Raw genomic sequence first — 19,998 nt, forward strand, 5'->3', positions numbered from 1 at the left:
AGGAAATGAAAAACAACAATGAAAATCTGCAAAGGGAAGAACTACAATAAAAGAAAAGCCAACCAACGGAGAAGCCAAGTCAAGCTAAATACCAAAAAATAAACAAAAATGACTGGTAATACAAATCATATCTTAATAATAACCCTAAATATTAATGCCTTAAACTCACTAATCAAAAGACAAAGGCCGGTAGATTAGATTTTTAAAAAGACCAAACAATATGCTGCTTTCAAGAGACTCATCTCATAGGAAAAGATGTCCATAGACTGAAGGCGAAAGGTTGGGATAAAATATACCATTCACATGGCCTAAGTAAGCAAGCAGGGGTTTCCATCCTCTTATCAAATAAAGTAGACTTCAAACCAAAGTAAATCAAAAGGAATAAAGATGGACATTTCATACTGATTAAAGGAACCATACATCAACAAGACATAACAGTTACAAATATATATATATACGCCCCAAACAATGGAGCATCTACGTTCATCAATCAAACTCTTCTGAAGTTCAAGTGTCAGATAGATCACAATGCACTAATTCTGGGTGACTTTAACACACCTCTTTCACCACTAGATAGATCTAGCAAACAAAAGCTAAACAAAGAAACTATAGAACTCAATAATACAATCAATAACTTAGACTTAACTGACATATATAGAGTATATTATCCATCAACGAGTGAATATACTTTCTTTTCAGCAGCACATGGATCCTTCTCTAAAATAGACCATATGTTATGCCACAAAGCAAATTTTAGTAAATTCAGAAAAGTAGAGATACTATCCTGCATTCTATCAGACCACAATGGAATGAAATTAGAAATCAATGATAAAATAAAAAATAAAAGCTACTCCAACACCAAGAAACTAAATGATATGCTATTGAATGAACATTGGGTGGCAAAAGATATCAAGGAGGAGATTAAAAAATTCTTGGAAGTAAATGAGAACAGTGATACAACATATTGAAATCTCTGGGACACTATGAAGGCAGTGCTAAGAGGAAAGTTCATTGCATGAAGTTCATTCCTTCAAAGAAGAAAAAGTCAACAAATAAATGACCTAACATTACATCTCAAAGCCCTAGAAAGAGAAGAAGAAATCAACCCCAAAAGCAGTAGGAGACAGGAAATAATTAGAGCTGAAATTAATGAAATTGAAACAAAAGAAACAACTGAAAAAAATTGACAAAACAAAAAGTTGGTTCTTTGAAAAAAATTAATGAAATTGATATACCATTAGCCATACTAACGAAGAGAAGGAAAGAGCTCAAATTACTACCATCAGTGATGAAAAAGGAAATATCACGACAGACACTACAGAAATACTGAAGATATTAGAAATTATTCTGAAAATTTGTACTCCAATAAAACAGAAAATATCAAAGATATCAACAAATTTCTAGAGGCATATGATATGCATAAACTAAATCATATGATATGCATAAACTAATTGATATACACAATTTAAACACATCAATTTCAAGCAAGGAAATAGAGGATGCCATCAAAAGTCTACCAACCAAGAAAAGCCCAGGACCGAATGGATACACAACTGAGTTCTACAAGATCTTTAAAGAAGAACTAACACAAATACTCCTCAAACTGTTTCATAAAATAGAAAAAATAGGAAACATTTCCAAACACATTCTATGAGGCCAACATCACCCTGATTCCAAAACAGACAAAGACACATCAAAGAAAGTAAACTTCAGACCAATATCTCTAATGATTATAGATGCAAAAATTCTCAATAAAATTCTGAGAAATCAAATATGAAAACATATCAAAAAGTTAGTGCATCATGATCAAGTAGGGTTCATCCCAGGATGCAAGGTTGGTTCAACATACGAAAATCAATAAATGTAATTCATCACATCAACAGACTCATAGATAAAAATCATATGATCATCTCAATAGATGCTGAGAAAGCATTTGATAAAATATAATATCCCTTCATGTTCAAAACGCTTGAAAAACTAGGGATAACAGGAACATACCTCAACATTGTAAAGGCTATCTATGTTAAGCCCCAGGCCAACATCATTCTAAATAGAGAAAAACTGAAAGCATTTCCTCTGAAAAGTGGAAGAAGACAGGGCTGCACTCTGTCACCACTTCTGTTTAACACAGTTCTTAAAACTCTAGCCAGAGCAATCAGACAATGAAAGAAAATAAAGGGATACGGATCGGGGAAAAAAGAACTCAAATTATTACTATTTGCTGACAATATGATTCTATACCTAGAAGACCCAAAACATTGCACCAGAAATCTCCTAGAACAAGAAGAATGAAGCTAGTGGCATTACTATTCCAGACCTAAAACTATACTAAAGAGCAATAGTAACTAAAACAGCATGGTATTGGCACCAAAATATACCTGTAGACCAATGGTACAGAATAGAGGACACAGATTCAACTAACTTCACATATCTAACATTAGACAAAGGCACCAAAAATGTACATAGGAGAAAAGACAGCCTCTTGAACAAATGGTGCTGGGAAAACAGGAAATCCACATGTAACAAAATGAAATTAAACTCTATCTCTCACCATGCACAAAACTCAAATCAAAGTAGATCAAGGACCTAAGAATTAAACCAGAGATCTTGCACCTAATGGAAGAAAAAGTAGGCCCAAATCTCCATCATGTCAGTTTTTAGGCCCCAACTTTCTTAATAAAACTCCTGTAGTGCAAGAATTAAAATCAATAATCAATAAATGGGATGGATTCAAACTAAAAGCTTCTTCTCAGCAAAAGAAACAATGAGTGAGGTGAAAAGAGAGCCTACAGAATGGGAGCAAATCTTTACCACAAGCACATCAGGTAGAGCACTAACCTCAAAAACCTAAACACCAAAAAAACTAATAACCCAATCAATAAATAGGCCAAGGTATTGAACAGACAATTCTCAGAAGAGGATATACAATCAATCAACAAACATATGAAAACATGTTCAACATCTCTAGCAATTAGAGAAACGCAAATCAAAACTAATCTAAGATTTTATGTCACTCCAGTCAGAATGGCAGCTATTAAGAATACAAACAACAGTAAGTGTTGGCAAGGATGTGGGGGTAAAGGCACACTCATATACTGCTGGTGAGACTGCAAATTGGTGCAGCCAATATGGAAAGTAGTATGGAGATTCATTGGAAAATTGGGAATGGAACCACCATTTGACCTGGCTATGCCTCTCCTCAGTCTATACCCAAAGGACTTAAAAACAGCATACTACAGGGACACAGCCATATCAATGTTTATAGCAGCACAATTCACAACAGCTAAATTATGGAACCAACCTAGATGCCTTTCAGTAGAGGAAGGGATATGGCAACGTTGGTATATATACACAATGGAACATTACTCAGCATTAAAAGAGAATAAAATCATGGCATCTGTAGGTAAATGGATGAAGCTGCAGAATGTAATGCTAAGTGAAGCAAGCCAATCCCAAAAACCCAAAAGCTGAATATTCTCTTAGATATGAGAACTCAGATGCATAATGGCAATTGGTGGGGGAGCCTGGGAGGAATGGAGGAACTTTAGATAGGGTAAAGGGGAAGGAGGGGAAAAGAGGGGGCAATGGGATAGAAATGATGGAAGAAGGAGTTAGACATCATTATCTTAAGTATTCATGTATAAGACACAAATGGTGTAAAAATATTCTAGGTATAATCAGTGTCTTGAAAAATTGTGTTCTATATGTGTAATGTGAAATGAATTGCATTCTGCCATCGTGTATAACAAATCAGAATAAATTTTTAAAAATATTTTTAAAAAAGAAAAGAAAAACAGCAATGTAAAAAAAAAAGTTGTTAGATCAGATTATTGGTCCCCAGCCCTAGAATTGCAGATTCAGTAGTTTCCTAATTATGTACTAAATTAAAATCTCTCTTATCATTTGTAATACTTATTATGCAGTTACTCAATAAAATTTTATTACAAATATAAAAATTATACACACAATGCTGGGATTCATTGTTACATGATATAACAATATAATTTTGACCCCAGTATTTCCACTTTCCCTCCATTTCTCCTTCTTCCTTGGTTTTATAACTTCAATAGCTGTGCCATCACACAATAATTATAACTGTCCTTTGGAAAATGAAAGAATCTTTTGTGCCTCTACAGTCTTCAGTTTCCAAACACTCTCATATCATCTTCAAAAATACCACTAAAGGATATATTAAAAGGTTGCTTCAGTTTTCTGCTATACAAAAGAACAGGTGCAGCTGCTGTGGAGGGTTGAGGATGGTGAAAGAGAAAAATATTACAATTTTTAACTAGCTATGAAAACCTTCCATAGGTTGTGTACAGCTATAACTAATTCTCTCAGGGATAAAATCAAATTTTCTTTCTTACTAGAGTCCATGGGCCTCCTACTTTGCTATCTCACTACATCATCATGCCCTCTGCAGTCAGCTAGAGAAAATCAAAAACCCATGGAGTTGGATAAAATACAACATTCTTCTCTATAGTATTTATGTCCCATCTCCTCATAGCCAAGTACTATTGGGAACCAATTCAATCTCAAACTCAGAAACTACTATTTAAAAAAACCTCTCTACAGAGAACACAGAGATTACTCATTAAACTACCATAACACATTATCAACAGTTTTTCCTACCTGTCCCAGGCCTAGCACTTACTGAAGTAACTAAGCCATATTCTCTCCTCTCCATTTAAAAGTTGAAGAATAAAAATCAATTTTAAAACAAAAGAATGAAGTAGTTTTTTTAAAAATCCAAAAGGTATATTTACTATATAAGTATTATGTGCTAAACAGGGTACTAAAGGCATTGCCTAATTTTATCTCAAGTGGCCTATATAAAGTCAAGTAGGAGGTAATTACATAACAGATATGGGAGTTAAGGAAAGGAAGGAGTAATTTTATCTAAGACTCAAAGAAATCCACCAAATAGGACTAATAAAATCAACAAGTAATTGAAAGTAAAATGAGCCATAAAAAGGCTGCTTTACAGATCAGCAGGGAAATATAATAATAATTTTTAAAAAATAGTTGCTGTTATAGTTTATTCTTTGGTTTCTGGCTATAATAATTCTTAGTGAATACCTTGTATTTGTAAAGAGAGTAAACTCAACTCAACTCTGGATTTCCCTAAGTATTAGGGAATACAATTATACCACTTCCAAAATCTAAACTGCAAGTAAAAATGGTCTTAAAATCGGATTCCTTGGGCTGGGGATGTGGCTCAGCAGTAGCACACTTGCCTGGCATGGGTGATGTATTGGGTTCGATTCTCACCACCACATATAAACAAATAAATAAACAAATAAAGGCCTCTCAACAACTTAAAAAATATTTTTTAAAAAATCGGATTCCTTGAACTGGGGTTGTGGCTCAGCAGTAGAATGCTCACCTAGCACAAGTAGGACACTGGTTTTGAGCCTCAGCACCACATAAAAATAAAATAAAGGTGTTGTGTCCAACTTCAACTAAAAAAAAATTTTTTTTAAAGGTTGTGGCTCAGCATTAGAGCACTTGCCTTGCATGTGTGAGACCCTGGGTTCAATTCTCAGCACCACAGAAAAATAAATAAACAAAATAAAGATATTGTTTGCATGTATAACTAAAAAAAATATTTAAAAAAAAATTGGATTCCTTGATTTGTGGGATGACCTGACACATGCTATTTTCTTATCCACATGGCAGTCATTTGGAGATCTGAAAGTGTATGCCTCCCTGGAGCCAATGTACACCCAAATATCCCATACCTGTGTGTGGCTTTATAATCACTTCAACATCTAGGCATTCCCTGGCAGTTTTTCAGAGGTTTTGCTTTCATAGTATTTTACCACTCATTAATTTCTGAGATTTAACCATCAAGACAGATATTTAAGATCATACACATTATTTTTATGTGTTCATTTTAACAATGTAAAGCAAAGTGAAAACATTTGTTCTTGGGAGATAATGTCAGAAATAGGTTTGTATGCTTGTCTCCAAATGGGTTCATCTTTCCCATCTAACTCATTTATTATACTGGAGCATAGGGAGGTAGAAAGATAAAATTCTAACAGTTGTTGAGAAAAATGATACTGTCTCAAAGTAGGATAATTTGTTTTAGCCCCAACATACAATATGAAAGAAAACTGCCTCTTGTTTTAAGTGAACTGGGTCACAAACTGCACTTCCTAATATGCTTCCACTAGCATTCTTCACATATTTTGTTGAGGGATAATTAAGAGACTATAACCTTCGAGTGCAGTAAAAAAAAAAAGGACAGCATTAAGTTGTAAAGTCAGGTAAGATTGACTGAGTCTCTGCAACAGTATTTTTAGCTATGTGGCCACAGTATAGTTAATCAGTCTTTCTGAGTTTTAGATATGTAAAAGAAGAAAATAGCTCTAACTTGATAAGAATTAAAATGAATGTGTCAATATTTAAAGAAAACACACACTGAAAATGGCACAGTAAGGTTATATAACATATAAAATAATTTTTGCAATGCTGATTTTTCATATGTTTGATATGCCTTTAAGTATTCATATATATGTATATACAGATAGACATTTTCTGCATGGTGCTAACATATGGTATCAATGTCATCAACATCTAAAAATAAAGATTTTACATATAAAAAATTTTAACTCCTTGGCCAGCAAACAAGACAAGCAAAATAATAAAAGGTATAAGGATTAGAAGATAGGGATTATAAATAAAAGTTATTGTCAAGCACAGTGGTGCATGCCCGTAACCCCAGCAATTCGGGAGATTGAGGCAGGAGGACTGCAAGCTCATTTCTCGAAATAAAAAGGAGCTAATGACGTAGCTCAGTGTACCCATAGGTTCAATGCACAGCACCACAGAAAATTAAAGATAAATAAAAAAGTTGTAAAAAGAGATACAAAAACTAGCAAAGCATAGACTGTAGGGGTCAGAGAGCCTGGACACCAGTCCCAGCTCTATCACATACCAGCTAAGTAACTTTTGGCAAGTTAATATCTACTCCATCAGAGTTCTTATGAGGATCTAATGAGTTAAAATGTATAAAGTACTTAGAATAGCACCTGGTAAACTATAAGCACTATATAGTAAAATTGTCTGTTCTGGGCAATGTTTTTCTACACTCAACAGACTCAAGAACTTATTAAAAATAAGAATTCAGCAGATTATTAAATAGATGTAATTCAAGTGTATTCTTATGAGCCAACCAAGAGAAAAATGTAAATATTTGGAACTTTTTCTTATGGAATTTTCCCAGGAAAATTATGAGAAAATTATGAAGAACTATCCTTCTTCTCATCTAACACCCACAATATCAAATTCAGAAGTGTCTAACTTAAACAATGATCAACAACTTCATAGCCAATCTTCTTTAATCCTCCCTTGTATTCCAGATAATAATTAAGTAGACTTGAGGCATTTGCTTGCATCCATTAATATTCATTATACCCAACATACTTAATTCTTTAACATCAAATATCCAGTCAGGGTTAAAATATCCCTGATTATGTCAGAAATGCTTATTAAAATTTGGATCAGATTCAAGTTCAGTTTTTTTTCAAGGCAACTTAATGGGCAGTGTTTGAACTTTCACCAAAGGAAATCTAATGTCTAGATATCTGTCATCCTGTAATGCTAGCAGCCACTAAATGACCATTGCACAGGTCCAGGAATTCGTTACAAAGTGATGATGATCTACTCTATTATTCCTTCTTCATTTATTAACTAGAATGTTTCTAAGAAAGAAAAAAAAAAACTTTCTCTCCTCCATTATTTGGCTACCTTGAAGTACAGCTGGTTCCCAAACATACTCCAAAGTAAGCCAATGAGTTTTAAAAAATAAAAATTGTCATTACAAAGCCAGGCTCAGTGGTACAAGACCATAATCCCAGCAATTCAGGAGGCTGAGGCAGGAGGATTGCAAGATTGAGGTCAGCCTCAGCAACTTAGTAAGGCCTCAAGAAACTCAGCAAGCCCCTGTCTAAAATAAATAAATAAATAAATAAATAAAAATAAAGGGCTGGGGATATAGCTCAGTGGTGATGTGGCCCTGAGTTTAATCCCCTGTACCAAAAAAAATAAAAATAAAAAAGTATCAATATGAGCTGGCCATGGTGCTATAATCCCAGCAACTCAGGAGGATAAAGCAGGAGAACGACAAAGTTTGAGACCAGCCCCAGTAACTGAGCAAAATCCTCAGCAACTTAGTGACATCTGTCTCAAAATAAAAAGTAAACAGGACTGGGGGTGCAGCACAGTGGTAAAGTACCTTGGGTTCAATCCCTAGTACCAAAAAATTAATAAAGTATTGTGATGTGATTCATTATATTATAGTTATGTTTAGTGATACTCAAGTTGTCTCATCTTTGGCCACTCAGAGCCACCCAATCATGCATCTGAGTCATGCCACAGCCCTATTACTGTTTGATAACTTTACTGAAAGATGTATAAGTCCCCAGGTTTGGAATCAGATCAAACCATAAACCAATCTTCATATTCAGCTGGTTTCTTTCTTATTCTTTATTTCTATTAAATTTTAAATTCCAAAATATAAATTAAAATTTTGTAGTCTAAATGTTATGATGGAACATGAATCCAGAAATTATAACAAGATTTCTCTCTGAAGTCTTCTTTCAGCGTTCCATTGAAAGTGGGGAGTGGGAGGGGAAACGCATACCCTACTCAAAACTGGAAGTTAAATTCTTTAACTTGAGAGACTTGGCGGGGGGTGAAGATTCCTAATCTACTCTCTGCTTGCTTTTTGGTTCTTGAAAATATTTGTGTTACATTTCAAAATTTTGATTTTTTGGGGGGGGGTGGAGGTATTGGGGATTGAACACAGGGGCACTAAACCACTAAGCCACATCCCCAGCCCTATTTTGTGTTTTATTTAGAGTCAGGGTCCCACTACTGAGTTGCTTAGTGCCTCCCTTTTGCTGAGGCTGGCTTTGAACTTGTGATCCTCCCGCCTCAGCCTCCCAAGCTGCTGGGTTACAGGTGTACACGACCATGCCCAGCAAAATTTGGATATAATTTTTAAATATGCACAAAAAATCATTTTTCTGTGATAACTTAATAAAATTATGAAGTGTGGGCAAGTGATTAAATTCTTAGATTGAATTATTTTATGCCATAAATCAGACTTTTGCAAATTCCTCATATCTCATCCTAAACTAAAACTCATGATACTGTGACTTGAAATGAAAAGTTCAGACTACTTAAAATATTGTTATGCCCCTTGAAATAATATAAATGACATTATTAGTAATAAATATTTATTTTGTTTTACAAAAAAACCAACTAACCAACAATGCAAACACTTCCCAGCTAGCACACATTACTATGGAAAAGCAGAACACTATCATTGCTAACCATTTCTTCACAAAACTCTGAAAAGATGTGGGTTATGCAGCCCAAGATCGCTTATATTATGTTTTGAACAGCCAACAATAAAAAATTAAAAAAAAAAAAAAAAAGATCGCTTATATTCACAATTTTTACTCTTTTCTCCAATACTAAATCATGATCAAAAGTCAGACTACTGAATGGCATTTCTTCTCTCTGAAAAAAAGTAGGATATGAATTGATAGCCTGGTGTCAAAAAGAGCCTGTACGCCTCAAATTGTTGGTGCTTTGATCAGAAGGAACCAATGAGACTCTGCAAAGCTATAATTGTTCAGAAAAAATAAAAAATAACCAACCACCAACTAGAAAACAATATAAAAACAAAAAACGTTTATGCTATAGTGATTTTTCAGTGATAAACAGTAACACAACCTACATGCAGTGCTGATATGTTCTCTGTACATCAGTGCTTTACTTCAGCTGAAAAACAAAATATCCACTAGCATATGCATGACAATTGCTTTTCCAGATGGTATGCCTTTGATAAGGGATTTTTGCCAAAAGCTCGTTTTACTTTCTCTCCAAGCATAATATTTGTCATTAACTTTGAAACTGGTTTTACAAGCTTCTCAGTAGCAGTGTGAGCCAACCTGTTTTTGCTGAGAAGGAAACCTCTGAATGATACTTCGTGACTATGTTCTCCTCTGTCTTTAGCCATAACATTCATGAATTTCACACCAAAAAGCATTAATGTGTATTGTTTTATACCACTGTTTCATTTTTCATCATAATCCTAAACATTAGTTATTATAAAAAAAAAACTAAGAAATACAAATTCAATTCTCTCAAGATAGCACTAAGTAGAAGTAAAGCTTGCGCTCTTTCCATCATATCACAAAGAAAACTATAGCAAAGGGATACCCATTTCCTTAATATAACTTGCTGAAATTTGTGTTCAAATATTTTATCAAATCCTCACAAAATATTTTTAAAGGCTGACAACTTAACATGATAAAGACACAGGATAAAGAAACTTTCACGTATTCTAGGGCATTAACTCATCCTCTCAAATACTGATTTGTTTTATTCTAATCCTCCAAAAACAACAAAATTCCATAATCTCAAAATCTAAACTCATCTCAAAAAAAATCACAAGAAAATATATGGTACAAATGTATTATGTAAAGTTTTCCAAGTACAAATTGTGACATTTTCAATTTTCTTAATTTTGAAAAAGAAAAGCAACATATATGTATGGGGATATCACTCTGTAAAAGCTTAGAAAAGAATAAGGAGAATAAGAAATTGATCAATTAAAAATGTCTATGGCACAGGGCTTGCCTTGCATGTGTGAGGCACTGGGCTCAATCCTCAGCACCACATAAAAGTAAATAAATAAAAAATAAAGGTAATACGTCCATCTACTACTAAAAAAATATTTTTTAAAAAAATGCCTCCCTTAAGGGCCGGGGATGTGGCTCAAGCGGTAGTGCGCTCGCCTGGCATGTGTGTGGCCCGGGTTCGATCCTCAGCACTGCCTACAAAGATGTTGTGTCCGCCGAAAACTAAAATAAATAAATAAATAAATATTTTTTTAAAAATGCCTGCCTTAAGAATTTAAGTCGGCTCAGGAGGCTGAGGCAGGAGGCTGAGGCAGGAGGATTTCGAGTTCAAAGCCAGCCTCAACAAAAGCAAGGCACTAACCAACTCAGTGAGACCTTGTCTCTAAAAGAACACAAAATAGGACTGGGGATGTGGCTCAGCGGTCAAGTGCTCCTGAGTTCAATCCCCAGTAGCCCCCCACCAACAAATAAAAAGAATTTAAGTAACCTAATTTAGGATACATTACACTTTTATAAGTAAAACCACAAATGGTTAACAACCACAACCATTTATTCAGCAAATTCAATTGGTCAGAATCCCTATTTCCTAATCTTTACCTTTTTTTAAGGCTTGAATATAGTGTTTAACTACATTACTTAGAAAGAGAATCTAAATTATGATTTTATGTGCTCCTTTTATGACTGCACATAAGTGTTTTCAAATGGGTGTATTTAGTCTCTCTAGTTCCAGAGTAAATATTCTGAGTAAAAGAAGTCTTCAACTTCATTCATAATGAAATTATAAAATAATTTATATCCTTCCACAAATCTAGAATCATTGTTTGCAAAGTTTAGGCATTCTATTTATGTTCTTAAATGAAAGAAAGAAGGAATGACATATCTTAAATAAATAAGTAAACTGGTTCTGGTAATAAGACAAATTGTTTTTAATCATCATTACTACTTGTTTCAAAATGACACCAAAAAAAAAAAAAAAAACCTAGAAAAGTGCAATACATCTACTAGCTGCCAGAGAAAATTTCAAAACTTGTCATCAGAGCAACCTAGCTCTGTTCATTTGTTACCTGATACAAGATAACTTTCTTCTACACAAATCCTGGTGGCACATGCTGGTAATCCCAGCTCAGGAGGCTGAGGCAGGAGGATCGTGAATTCAAAGCCAGCCTCAGCAACATAGCAAGGCACCTAGCAACTCAGTGAAAATCTGTCTCTAAATAAAGAAATATAAAAAAAAAGCTGGGGGAGTGCCTCAATGGGTAAGTGTCCCTGAGTTCAGTCATCAAAAAAAAAAAAAAAGCACCATCACCTTCTAGGAGGCGATCCATTTATTTTAACTAAGGCAGTCCTTAGGATTTACATTAAATGAATTCCTATTAATTTGGAATTTATTGCTTTAGATATTTTCCTCTCAAAACAGAACAAAATGTCTAATAAGATATGAACTTACAAAACTCTCTAAACATGGGCTGGGGATGTGGCTCAAGCAGTAGCACGCTCGCCTGGCATGCGTGCGGCCCAGGTTCGAACCTCAGCACCACATACAAACAATGATGTTGTGTCCGCCAAAAACTGAAAAACAAATATTAAAAAAATTCTCTCTTCTCTCTCTCTCTCGCTCTCTCTTTAAAAAAAAAAAACAAAAAACTCTCTAAACATATACAGAGAAACCAACCAACTTTGACCTGCCCCCAATCTATTTTCCATCCGTTTTACCCATGTGGAAAAATACAGTGAAAACAAAAATGATTTTGCTTTTAAGTAAAATACCTCATTCTACCCTGTTTGGAATTTATGTGTCAGAAAAATAAGAGAATTATTTTATTTTATGTTGACACTACATTTTCTTTTTGTTTCCAGATGTTTTATGTAGTGTTTAAAGCAGAGATCCACCCCTTTTTGGAAAAGTCACTTAACTGTTTATGTATCTTGCTTTTCTGGCCCAAGTGAAATTAATCCATCAGATCCCAAAGGTTCTATAGGGATAGCTTATGGGAATTAACAGGGATACTTCTTGGTGAATGGAAAACCCTAACAATGAATGTTTAGGGAAAAAAAGGGAGAAATGTTTCAAACAAAACTAAAAGACAGGACAGGTGTTGTGACTCAGTGTAGAGCATCTGCTAGCACATGTGAGGCACTGGGTTCAATCCTTAGCACCACATTAAAAAAAAAAAAAAATGAATGAATGACACTAAAACTAAAGGTTAAAGTAAGGTCCCTGATAACATGTAGGCAGAATGTCAAAATGCTGAATTCTGCTGCTTATCTCAGGGTCATAACATAAATAAAATAAGTATTAAATTGAGATTTGTTAATTACGATTTTTCCAGTGTAATTTACTGAGTCTTAATCTTTACTCAATACACTTCTTATAACTGACATACTTTCTAATAATAAGGAATTTCGCTCTTTAAAATCTGGATGTTTGGCCAGGTGCGGTGGTGCATGCCTATAATCGCAGTGGCTCAGGAGGCTGAGGCAGGAGGATTCCGAGCTCAAAGCCAGCCTCAGCAATGGGAAGGCACTAAGCAACTCAGTGAGACCCTGTCTCTAAATAAATCACAAAATAGGGCTGGGGATGTGGCTCAGTGGTTGAGTGTTCCTGAGTTCAATCCCTAGTACAAAAAATAAAAAATAAAAATAAATAAAATCTGGATGTTTTCTCTTTTGCAGGCAGAGCATGGGAAGAGATGAACTCTTCTCTAGCCACTCTAACATACAAGAACTTTTAAACTTGCAAAAACAATATACAGAAACCAACATTATAAAATGACTGGCAAGGAGTCAAATAAAATTAAAATTGTACCTCAAATACCTTAGAATAAGCAGAAATTCTAAATGTTGGTGCCTTCATTTGGAAGCAAAGTTTCCTAGTGCATGATCTTGTCTGATGGTCCTTGATTTTATCATCAGAATCAGTTCCAGTTACATTTCCATTAGCATGGATAGATCTACATTAAGAAAAAGAAGACACATTTAGGCCACTGAAATCATTACAGATTTTAGATACTGTGACACATCACTGTTCCCTGCAAACATACAAAGAGTATCACATAGATGCTTGAGTTAATTAAGAAATGCCAATTTCTAGTCTTATCATTACTACAGGTAACAAAAATGCTAATTAAAAACTAAAAATATTAATAGACAAATAAAGTTGACAAGAGATAGAAACTGGCTGTTAATGAAGGAAGGAAGGAAGGAAGGAAGGAAGGAAGAAAAAAATTTAGATCCCCAAAGAAGGTATGTAGCAAATTGGAGTATATCAAGGAGCTCGTAACTATGAATCTTACTCATCAGAGCTGCTGAAGTCACCCCAGAAGAAGTGGCCTCAGTATCTATTCTAATTACGTTTAAAAGTTGCCCTTTTTATTTATTTCTTTATTTGAAGCCAGATTCATAAAAACCTTGTCTTTTGCAATTTTCTATGCATTCTTGTTAGCAAATTCTGGCTCATGTAAAATAAAGGAATCTCACACACACAGTTTTTATTTCAAAGGCCATCATTTTTTAATCAGTTTTGAAATACTGTGCAAATCTTCATGTTATCTTTCAGTGTCCATATACTAATGTTTATTCTTTTTAATTTTTTTGAATACATAAATTCCTGATTCAAAAATCAAGACATAAAAAGGAACATATATTTGAGAAGTCTCATTGCCTTCACAAGTAGCCCACTTTTCCCCTACTTACTGTAGATTACCACTTTAGTTTCTTGTATGTATATCCTTCTAGCAATTTTTTATGCAAATATACTTAAGTGAAAACATAGTCTTATTCTTCCTGCCTTTTTACACAGTTTTTCCACATTACTATTTTTTTTACCTAGTTATCCTAGATAATTTTCCATGTCAGGGTATGTTTCTTCATTGTTTTATAGTTCTATATTTCACTGTATAAATATATGCCAGTTTGTATAAACAATCTCATTTCCTAAAATTATATTTTATGAATTTTTTTATTCTATGAATTTAAAATCTTGTTTCTGAAAATAATTTAGTTCAAGAGTAACAAATATATAAACCAAACAGCACAGAGACCTATGGTGTGATTTCACAAATTTTTTATTTTATTATTAATAGACAAATGGGATTACATCAAATTTAAAAGCTTCTTCTCAGCAAAGGAAACAAAACGAGCAAAGAGAAAACCCCAAAAAATAGGAGAAAATATTTGCCACTCTAACATATAAGAAGTTAATATCCGACAAGAGGTTAATACCCAGAACTCAAAAAGCTCAATTACAAAGCAAAGCAAAACAACCTAATTAAAAAATGGGCAACAGACCTAAATAGACATTCCTCAAAAGAAGAGATGCAAACATCCAACTATATGAGAAAATGTTCAACATATCTAATAAGAGGGAAATGCAAAACCATAATGTGCTATTATTTCACTTCAATAAGAATAGCTATTATGGGGGGGCCGGGGGGGGGGGGGGTGCTGGGTTGTGGCTCAGNTATAAAAATCTACTGGGGATAGAGATGTGGCTCAGTGGAAGAGCCCTTGCCTAGCACGCATGAGGCCCTAGGTTCAATCCTCAGCACCACATAAAAATAAATAAATAAAATAAAAAGTATTGTGTCCAACTACAACTAAAAAATATGTATTAAAAAAAGAATAGCTATTATCAAAAAAAGAAAAGATAAGTGCTGGCAATCATGCAGAGAAACCAGGAACATTTACACACTGCCAGGGGTCAGAGGGATGTAAATTAGTATAACCACTATAGGAAACAGTATTCAGCTTCCTCAAAAACATTAAAAACAGAACTACCATGTGATTCAACAATCCTAATTCTGGGTGTATATATATATATATATATATATCCAAAGAAAATGCAATCAGTATATCAAAGAAATATCTGCACTCCCATGTTTACTGCAGCCAATGGAAACAACTGAAGTAACCATCAACTGATGAATGAATAAAGATAATGTGGTAGATATATGAACATCATTATATTAATTACAATAAGCATGATCTTATTTATATGTGGAATATAAAAAGGTTGATCTCATAGAAGTTAGGAGTAAAATTGTGGTTTCCAGAAGCTGGGGAAAATAGAGGAGAGGGAGGGACATCAAGAGATTGATCATTGGGTGCTAAGTTACAGTTAGAAGAATGACACTCTAGTGTTCTACTGCACAGTAGGATGGCTATTGATAATGTTAATGTATTTTTTATTTCAAGCTTACTCTATGATTCTACTTAAAACCTATCAACTCTCCAGTTGTAAAACTCTAAAAATAGAAGGACAGTTATCAGGGTGATGGGCCTCAAAATCTAAAAACTGCCCAGCTTCACTGAGTGTCAATTTCAAAAGGTCCCACAAAACATAACACATTGAACATGAGACACAAGTATAGAAATGTTCCATTCTACTTAGTAGAATCAAAAAAGGTTTCATGGGCTGGAGTTGTGGCTCAGTGGTAGAGCACTTGCCTAGCACATGTGAGGCCCCGAGTTTAATCCTCAGCACCACATTAAAAAAATAAATGAATAAAATAAAGCTATTAAAAAAAAGTTACCTCATTTAAAAAAAAAAAACGTTTCATGTAGCCCCTTGGGTTCAATCTTAAATGAGAATATACTCAAGAGGCAGATGAAGGAAATGGAAAAACACAAACATAAGTTTACAACAGCATAGCTTGTCAAGAACTCTAAGTAGTTCCACTTTTGCATAGAATGCAAAAATTCACAAAAGAATGTTATTCCCACTCTAACTAGGAAAAAAAAAGAAAAGGATATGTGTGTGTGTGTGTGTGTGTGTGTGTACACACACACATATATAAAAGTCAAAACTTCTTTTGGTCTAACAAAAAATTGAGGTTATAAGGTAACTAAGTAAAGTTAATTCTTACCAAAGAAATCTTATAAAATTCCAAGTAAATGTTATTCCTCTCCTTGGAAAGATAAGCTCCTCCAAGGAAAAGACAGTACACACAAACTTTCACTTTAGGCAAGTCACAGAAAAAGTAATGGCTGACATGTATAAGAAGAAATTGGTTACCAACTTCAACAAATTCTTAAAGATCAAGTGTAAACTAGTGTGTCCGTTTGGAATAGATAAGGACCCCAGGCACAAGGAAATTTCCACTCAATTGGAAGATCCTCCGCTTGCCTCAACTGAGTGCTCACACAAGAGATTAGAAATAGGACAGGAAGTGAGAGTCCTAGTCCTGCATCTTTAGGGCAATTGCACAGGAGGAACCTAGGTTAGGCCGAAATAAAAAGGCCCCTCAAGTAAGTAGGGAAAAATCAGAAAACTCTCACCTCAAGCTCAAAGACAAAATCCACTGCTTCAGCAAATAACAGGAGCAAAATGCCTCTGCTTCTGGGGAAGGGAGGAAAAGGGGTATAGAAAAACACTCAGCAATGAGACATGGCAAAAGGGAGGGGAAGAGGAAAAGGAACTGGGTAAAGGATCCTGTACCAATCCCAAGGAAATACCTATCATGGATAGGAGAGGGGAAGGATATTTCTGTCCACAACCAACCACAAATACATAGCAGAGACTGACTGCTACAAGGAAGAGAGGGCATGAATGCTGAAAAAGGCCAAACACCAATGCCCAGAACCAAAATGACTATCACCCTGCCCCCAAGCAACAGCATATCACTGGGAGAACAACAACAGCACAAAGAAAAGTCCCTCTGTGGTATAGAACGTAGAAAAATATCCTCTAGTACCACAAGGGAATGACAACCAACTGGAGAAATTTGAGTCCTATGGTCCTGTGTAATGATGATAAAACCCACAAACGCAGCTCAGCCCAATACACCTGACTCGACCTCCAACACACATAGCCTGACAGAAGCAGCAGAAGAGAGTCACCTTAGTCCTCTGTACTGGACCACAAGCAGTAAATCAAAAATTATGAGGCGCGCACAAAAGAACAAGAAAAAACAACCCTCTGCCAAAAGAAAAAGCAATCAATAGAATCAGAAATGATTCAGTTGTTGAAATGGTCACAGATTTTAAAATAACTAAAAATAATATGTTTAAAAATCTGTAGAGAAGGCAGACCTGCAGAAACTAGAAATTCTAAAGGAAGTTCCTCAATCAGGAACATAAATGCCAAGTGAATATTTGCATCTGCAAAAAATAAATGAGGAGCACTGGAAAGAGAAGGTAAATATAAAGAATTATTTTCTTATTTTGTTCACTTTAGGTTATTTGTAAACTAAGCAAAAATGGTAATGGACTATGAAGTTAAAAAGATACAGAGAAATAAAATGTGTGACACATCATTAAAATGGGAGATTTAAAATTTTTTTATGGTACTGGGGATTGAACCCAGGCCTTGTGCATCCAAGGCAAGCACCTACCAACTGAGCTATATCACCAGCTCTGTCATAAGGTTATTAGGTGATATATTAAGTGGCATAATATTATTAAAGAAAGAATGTGGATAATTTAAAGATGTATCTTTTAAACCGAGAATACTGGTTCTCAATGAAGGAGAATACTCCTCCTCTTCCTCCTCCTCCTTCTCTACCACCATCACCATCACCACCAACACCCCCCCACACACACACACACACACAGGAACTTTTAGCAAACTGTGGAGACATTTTTTGGTTGTCAGAACTGACAGTGGGATGCTACTCTCATTGTAGTAGTGGCTGCTACTCTCATTCACCTGATTTAAGCCAAGAATGGATCTTACAATGTATACAAGAAGCATCTTCCCAACAACAAAGTGTTTTGCCCAAAATATCAAAAGTGCCCAGCTTGAAAAACCATGACCTAGATGGAGCAACCACTAAAAATACATGCATCTAATAAGCCAAGAGATAAAACAGAATCGTGAAAAATGATTAATTCAACAGAAATCAAGAAAAGAAAAAGATAAAGATTTGAAAGGTAGAAACACTATCAAGATGATAGACTTAAATCCAAACTTACCAATGATTACATAGAAACTATCTAAACACCTTAATTAAAAGGCTAGCTTAGGGCTGGGGCTGTTGCTTAGTAGTACAGTGCTTGCCTAGCACATGTGAGGCACTGGGTTCAATCCTCAGCACCACCCAAAAAGATAAATAAATAAAATAAAGGTATTGTGTCCACCTACAACTAAAAATTTAAAAAGCCTAGATTATCAGATCAAATTTAAAAAACAAGATACAGCTACATCCTGTTCACATAAAATCTACTTTAAATACAAAGGCCTAGAAAAGTTAAAAGATGGGAAGAATTAATCAACAGAACAAAAAAAAGGAAGAAAGAAAATCCCTATAAGATATAGAAGACTTGAAAACACTATCAATTGACTTGACCAAATTCCCCATTTGTAAAACATTCTACACAACAAGGATAAAAAACACATTTTTTCAAAAGCACACAGAACATTTACCAAGTCAACCCATATTCTAGACCATAAAACAAACCTGAAGATTTTTTTTATTTTTTACCAATTTTTTTATTTATACATGACAACGGAATGCATTACAATTCACATTACACATAGAGAGCACAATTTTTCATATCTCTGGTTGTATACAAAGTATATTCACACCAATCCATGCCTTCATACATGTACTTTGGACATTTAGTGATGTCCCTAATGTTCCACCATCATTTCTAACCCCATGCTCCTTCCCTTCCCCTCCCCTCCCCCCCCCCTGCCCTATCTAGAGTTCGTCTATTCCTCCCATGCTCCCCCTCCCTACCCCACTATGAATCAGCCTCCTTATATCAGAGAAAACATTCGGCATTGGGGTTTTTGGGGATTGGTTAACTTCACTTAGCATTATCTTCTCTAACTCCATCCATTTACCTGCAAATGCCATGATTTTATTCTCTTTTATTGCTGAGTAATATTCCATTGTGTATATATGTCACATTTTTTAAATCCATTCATCTGCTGAAGGGCATCTAAGTAGGTTCTACAGTTTAGCTATTGTGAATTGTGCTGCTATAAATATTGATGTGACTGTGTCCCTATAGTATGCTGTTTTTAAGTTCTTTAGGTATAGACTAAGGAGAGGGATAGCCAGGTCAAATGGTGGTTCCATTCCTAATTTCCGAATGAATCTCCATACTGCTTTCCATATTGGCTGCACCAATTTGCAGTCCCACCAGCAGTGTATGAGTGTACCTTTTTCCCCACATCCTCACCAACACTTATTGTTGTTTGTATTCATTGTGACTGGAGTGAGATGAAATCTTAGATTAGTTTTGATTTGCATTTCTCTAATTGCTAGCTAGCAATGATGAACATTTTTTCATATATTTGATTGATTGATCGTATATCATCTTCTGAGAAGTGTCTGTTCAGTTCCTCCGCCCATTTATTGACTGGGTTATTTTGTTTTTTGTTGTTGTTATT

The 19,998-nt window shown here is 34.8% G+C and overlaps 1 protein-coding gene across 2 annotated transcripts in view; it reads right to left on the reverse strand.

The window, feature by feature from the left end:
• Positions 1–13,612, reverse strand: part of Ncoa1 (nuclear receptor coactivator 1) — a 193,551-nt gene extending 179,939 nt beyond the window's left edge. Inside the window, exon 1 of one of the 2 annotated variants that reach the window (XM_015479918.2) lies at positions 13,477–13,612. The gene's annotated coding sequence lies outside the window, so the exon portion shown is untranslated. Of the gene's footprint in view, positions 1–13,467 lie in introns of both variants that reach the window. The other variant, XM_048804734.1, reaches the window with a different exon arrangement.
• Between the last annotated feature and the right edge of the window lie 6,386 nt (positions 13,613–19,998).

Source organism: Marmota marmota, unplaced genomic scaffold (genome assembly GCF_001458135.2).
Source record: "Marmota marmota marmota unplaced genomic scaffold, marMar, whole genome shotgun sequence".
NCBI lineage: Eukaryota > Metazoa > Chordata > Mammalia > Rodentia > Sciuridae > Marmota > Marmota marmota.